The 6,178-nt window shown below is 49.3% G+C and overlaps 1 pseudogene across 1 annotated transcript; it reads right to left on the reverse strand.

Annotated features, from left to right (window-relative positions):
- Positions 1-811: 811 nt before the first annotated feature.
- LOC311135316 (proline-rich transmembrane protein 4-like) lies at positions 812-5,997 on the reverse strand (annotated as a pseudogene). Its single transcript has 3 exons — positions 5,983-5,997; positions 5,560-5,848; positions 812-3,475 (listed from the first exon to the last, which is right to left on the reverse strand). The product of its transcript is annotated as a proline-rich transmembrane protein 4-like (transcript).
- Between the last annotated feature and the right edge of the window lie 181 nt (positions 5,998-6,178).

Consider the following 6,178-nt stretch of genomic DNA (forward strand, 5'->3'; position numbering starts at 1 on the left):
TTTTGGCCCATTCCTCCTGACAGAGTTGGTGTAACTTAGTCAGGTTTGTAGGCCTCCTTGCTCGCACACGCTTTTTCAGTCCTGCCCACACATTTTCTATAGGATTGAGGTCAGGGATTTGTGATGGCCACTCCAATACCTTGACTTTGTTGTCCTTAAGCCATTTTGCCACAACTTTAGAAGTATGCTTGGGGTCATTGTCCATTTGGAAGACCCATTTGCGACCAAGCTTTAACTTCCTGACTGATGTCTTGAGATGTTGCTTCAATATATCCACATACTTTTCCTTCCTCATGATGCCATCTATTTTGTGAAGTGCCCCAGTCCCTCCTGCAGCAAAGCACCCCCACAGCATGATGCTGCCACCTCTGTGCTTCACAGTTGGGATGGTGTTTTTCGACTTGCAAGAACCCCCTTTTTCCTCCAAACATAACGATGGTCATTATGGCCAAACAGTTCTATTTTTGTTACATCAGACCAGAGGACATTTCTCCACAAAGTACGATCTTGTCCCCATGTGCAGTTGTAAACCGTAGTCTGGATTTTTTATTGCGGTTTTGGAGCAGTGGCTTCTTCCTTGCTGAGTGGCCTTTCAGGTTATGTCGATATAGGACTCGTTTTACTGTGGATATAGATACTTTTGTACCTGTTTCCTCCAGCATCTTCACAAGGTCCTTTGCTGTTGTTCTGGGATTGATTTGCACTTTTCGCACCAAAGTACGTTAATCTCTAGGAGACAGAACGCGTCTCCTTCCTGAGCGGTATGATGGCTGCGTGGTCCCATGGTGTTTATACTTGCATACTATTGTTTGTACAGATGAACATGGTACCTTCAAGCGTTTGGAAATTGCTCCCAAGGATGAACCAGAGTTGTGGAGGTCTACAATTATTTTTCTGAGGTCTTGGCTGATTGCTTTTGATTTTCCCTTGATGTCAAGCAAAGAGGCACTGAGTTTGAAGGTAGGCCTTGAAATACTTCCACAGGTACACCTCCAATTGACTCAAATTAGCCTATCAGAAGCTTCTAAAGCCATGACATCATTTTCTAGAATTTCCCAAGCTGTTTAAAGGCACAGTCAACTTAGTGTATGTAAACTTCTGACCCACTGGAATTGTGATACAGTGAATTATAAGTGAAATAATGTCTGTAAACAATTGTTGGAAAAATAACTTGTGTCATGCACAAAGTAGATGTCCTAACCGACTTGCCAAAACTATAATTTGTTAATAAGAAATTTGTGGAGTGGTTGAAAAACTAGTTTAAATGACTCCAACGTAAGTGTATGTAAACTTCCGACTTCAACTGTACCTACAGGTCAATAGTGTCACTGCACACGCTAAGAGCATCGATCTGTCGGCACACGTTGACAAACTCCGCTTGTATGGCCAGATCCTGTTCCAGCAACCTGCTTTCACTCAGGTCCTCTCTGCCCTCCAGCTGCCCCTCCCCCTGGCTGTCCTGCGAGGCGGAGTTGAGGGTGCGGTAGCGTCTGTGGTGGGAGAGGTTGGGGAGCGTCCTGGGCAGGCTGCTCTGGGAGTGGAGCTGCCCTCTGGTGGAGTGGGGATGCGAACGTGCCCCTCCTGCCCCCGGGCTGGAGAACAGACCCTGGGAAGACCCACTCAGGGACTCCTGGCACAGGCAGCTGTGGTTACTACCTCTCCACCAGCGCTCAGGGGGGGAGCTGGGATCACCGTGGCCTGGGAGGATGCACCCTGGCTGGGGAGGCCGTGTAGGAGACATATCCACATCTCCACAGGAAGAGGTCCGGTAGAGGGAGCTGTCGGCTGAGCTGTGTCCAGGTTGTGAGGCACTCTGGCTGAGGTGGGAGCCAGGGGAGTTCAGGGAGAGGCTGGAGGAGGCATGGAGCAGCCTGGGGGGACTAAAGAGACTGTGGGGGAACAGGGTTTCGCTGTACAGGGCCTGGTCTATGCTCCGGGACAGGTCGATTGGAGAGGGGGGGCGCAGGTACATTGTGGAGTCAGTGTCCAGAACTAGACTAGCCTGGGAAGAGCCCTGGGACGCAACCCCAGCTTGAGGCATCCATGGTGGGCTGGGAGGGTCAGGGAGGTGGGGGTGTCTGGAGGTTCTGGTCTGGCCAGGGTGGGTGTTAGGGTTAGGATGCAGGTTCAGTCCGTTTGAGGGGGGGTCCATTAGTGTGTAAAGGGGGAACGCTTCGGACTGGCGCTTACTAATGACATCACACACCACCAGCTTCTCTTCCTGCCCCAGTGACCAGGGGTAGTGAGGGGGGAGGACTGTGGAGAGGGGAAGGGGGTGGCTAGGCCCTCCTGAGGGTGAGGCACAGGGCAGCCGCGCCCAGGACCCCGGACGGGGGTTGGAGTTGGGTTTAGTCCAGGGGGAGGAGTTAGAGTTGGAGCAACAGAAGAGGAGGGGATGAGTGCCGATGATTGAGAGGGACAGACACACCCCCACCTCACAGAGCCTGCAGCCCAGCTGGTAGCCCCACCAAGGCCAGGGCTGAAACCCCGCCCCAGCACTCACCCCTCCAAACCCCATTGCATGTAACATCCCATACATCTGGAGCCCCCCACAGCCTAACAGGCACAGAGACCCTCCCACCCCAGCCCCTGCCGCCCTGCTCCACTCCCCAGCCTCAGCGAATGGGCACCGGGACGGCCGCCTCACCAACACTGGGGAACCTGTTACCTCTCCTTCACCATCACTCAGCCGTTGGACATGCTTGGTGTCTTGTCGTACAAAGCAGTAGAAGAGGAGGAAGGAGCAGGGGAGAAGGAGGCAGAGGAGGATGAACACTCCCTGGGGGAGTAGGAGGAGGACAGGGAGGCTGGGGAAGACATGGAAGAGAGCTATGGAGCCCAGGGAGGCCCCGAAGTGCAACAGCGAGAGGGAGAACAAGAGACAGGGCCGGGGCAGGGCCAAGAGAGGGAGCGAGTTGGAGAGGGAAAAAGGGAGGGAGAGGTGCATGCGAGAGCGGAGGGAGAGGAGGAGGAAGCAGAGGGAGAAGGCAGAGGTGAGGCAGGGTAAGGGTAGCTCAGAAAGTAGGAGAGAGCCCAGAGCAGACAGGCGGTCCTGGTGACTATAAGCATCATACAGCAGAGTGCATGCTCTAGTGCCTCCAGTTGCCAGGAGGAACAGATGCAGCAGGCTGAAGTAGGGGCTTCCCGGGGGGCAGCGCAGGGGCAGGCCTAACAGGCAGAGTACAGATATCAGACCTAATGACAGCGAACACAGATCCCAGACCATAGATGTGGACCTCCCAGGCAAACCCCCCAGGTGGCCAGAGCTGAGTTCCAATCAGAATACAGAGGCACGAGAGAGGAGGCGTTAGAGACAGAATGGGGCGCTGGGATTTATTTGAGATGATGTCATCAGGGTAAACAGGGCTCCAGGAATGATTTGTGTTGCAGGGCGTGGCCTTGGTGTCCAGGCTGCAGTCGAGGATAGGTGTCTCATTGGTGGCTGACTTAGGCCACACCTCCTCTGGAGATACACCTGTAAAACAGAAACAAAGATGGTTGAAACTGATGCCCTAATCAACCCCTTGCCCCTATCCCCAGATCTGAGGGGTTTCATAGGGTGAAACATCAGCGAGAGCGAGAGAGTAATCCATTACAAAAGTACATGCTTGTAACTGGGAATCTCTAACTGGGTCAGAGAGAGAGAGAGAGAGAGAGAGAGAGAGAGAGAGAGAGAGAGAGAGGAGAGGGAGGGAGGGAGGGAGGGAGTGGTGAGGGGGAGGGAGGTAGAAAGAGCAAGGGAGGGAGGAGAGAGACTGTGTGGGCAGATTAGGTAGCATTGACCCAATTGCTGTTCTTATTTGTGTAACTATTATAAATCGCAGAAACTGGCACACATTACATCATTTATAACATACTATTGTAGGTGCACATACCCATTCCATATGTCTGTCCCCTATGATTACATAACATCTGAATAATGTAGACACTTCTATTCACTATGTGCCTGCCTACTGCCTCTTGCATAGAGAAATACAGTATGACTGATCTTAGGGGATAGGAGCTCTGCGACAAGACCTCTGGTCCCTCCTCTTCACATGCATGTGTACGTGTGTTTGTTTGTTTTAAAAAAAATTATCTTTATTTTAACAGGGAAGACATATTGAGACTTAGGTCTCTTTTACAAATGCACCCTGTACAATACAACATAAATATACACATTATACCCAACCTATAATATATATATATATATATATATATAGATAGATAGATAGATAGATAGATAGATAGATAGATAGACATTAAAATACAAAAACACAGTCATGGAAGCACAAATAAAACGTCACAAATCACCCAGAAAAACAGTTACATTCCTCCACAATAAGTGCCTAATCAATACTTTAAATTGCCCGAACGGCACCATACATCAATATTGAAATGTATTTAGAATTTTGTTCCAGCAATACGGTGCATTAAAACAACTAAAAGCAGATTTACCTAGCTCGGTAGAGACCCTCAAGAGTTAACCAATCCTTTGATGGGTTAGGCAACTCAGGTGTCTATACTTCAACAGCAAGGTTAGTGTGTGTGTGTGTGTGTGTGTGTGTGTGTGTGTGAGAGAGAGAGAGAGGTGTGAGACACCACAGAGCTAACCCAGTTTTACTACCCTCTACCTATGCTCTCTACCCCTCCCTGGCTGGGGAGCAGCTTCTACAATGTCCCACATACAACCACCAGTCCAGCTATGTTTTGTCATTCACATCTCATTTACTGTTATTCACATGTAATTCATTCACAGTCTCCTCAGTTTAGCTGTTTAAGAAGACAGGACAGCAAGGGAGGGAGATAGTGTGTCTGTGACAGAGGAGAGAGAGGGAGGTGGTAGATATGAATGGGAGATTAAGTTGGGATTAAGAGAGGGAAGAAGAGAAGGGGGATTGAATGAGTGGGAGAGAAGGAGGAGGAGATGGAGAATGAGACAGAAGATGGAGAGGCGTGGAGTAAACTGCCCTGTGAATATAAAACAACTGTGTTTGCTAGCAGAATACACACACAAACACACACACAGAGCCGACAAGTCCCATCGCTTTCCAACACACACTTCAACAGAAAACATACTACTACTACTACTACTACTACTACTACTACTATGTACTGCTATAGGGGCGTGTAAACAGCCAAATACACACTTCCTGATATCAGAGGTAGGATGCTACATGGGCATGTATACACCAAATACATATTTCCTGATATCAGAGGTAGGTTGCTACAGGGGCATGTATACACCAAATACATACTTCCTGATATCAGATGTAGGATGCTACAGGGGCATGCAAACCACCAAACCCACACACTTCCTGATATCAGAGGTAGGATATCATGAAGGGAAAATAATAAGGGGATACTCATCACACTGCCACAGTAAATCAGTTAATTCACCACCAGTGTTTTACAAAATAGAAAAATAGGACAATTCTTTCTGACCAATATCCTATAAATAGTAGGGCAAGACTTCCTATTCCTTCTTACTAACATCCTGAGGGTGTTGTAAAAAGCGGACATATAACTGGTAAGACGGGAATCGGGGGATGGGGGTTGGATATGAGAAGTTGGTCTTACCTGTGTCTGTTCCTGTATCTGTGAGGTTCTCTGTGAAGTCCTCCAACTCTGAGAAGTCTCCAGTCTCCATCACGGTATCTCCCTCCAGCATGTCTCTTTGTGGGGTGGCTGGTTGGTCCAGAGCTAGCAACCCTTTGTTTGTGGCCAGGGCTATGGGTTGGTCTTGGTCCGGGTCAGTAGTGGAGCCTAGCTGTGCGGTCACTGGGGTTGGTAAGGTAGTGAGTGGATTAAAGCCTAAGGTCTCTGTATAGTCGGAGCTAAAGAGAAGGATGGGTGTTGGTCTACCATACTATCTCCATTCTGTGGGAGTGACAGAGGTAATCTGAGTAGTCCCGTCCATCCTGTGAAGGAGTTAGTGGGGATCCAGCCTTCCCCCTGATGTTGCTCTCTGTTAGCTCGTTTCAGGAGCTCCATCCTGGATACTGTCTGGTGGTCCATCCCTAAATAAGGTCCCAGTTGGAGGTTTGATTTCCATCCATGCAGTGACACTGTCTGCCTCTGTGAATCTGAATGTCTCCAGCCCTGTTTCTTTGGGACAGTTTTTAGGTGACTGCTCAGGGCTTTCCAGCAAATCAGGGATTCACCGATAATTCCTTGAAACTCGTCTGTGTAGTAATGT

The sequence above is a fragment of the Coregonus lavaretus genome (genome assembly GCF_964263955.1).
Source record: "Coregonus lavaretus genome assembly, chromosome: 9".
Taxonomy (NCBI): domain Eukaryota; kingdom Metazoa; phylum Chordata; class Actinopteri; order Salmoniformes; family Salmonidae; genus Coregonus; species Coregonus lavaretus.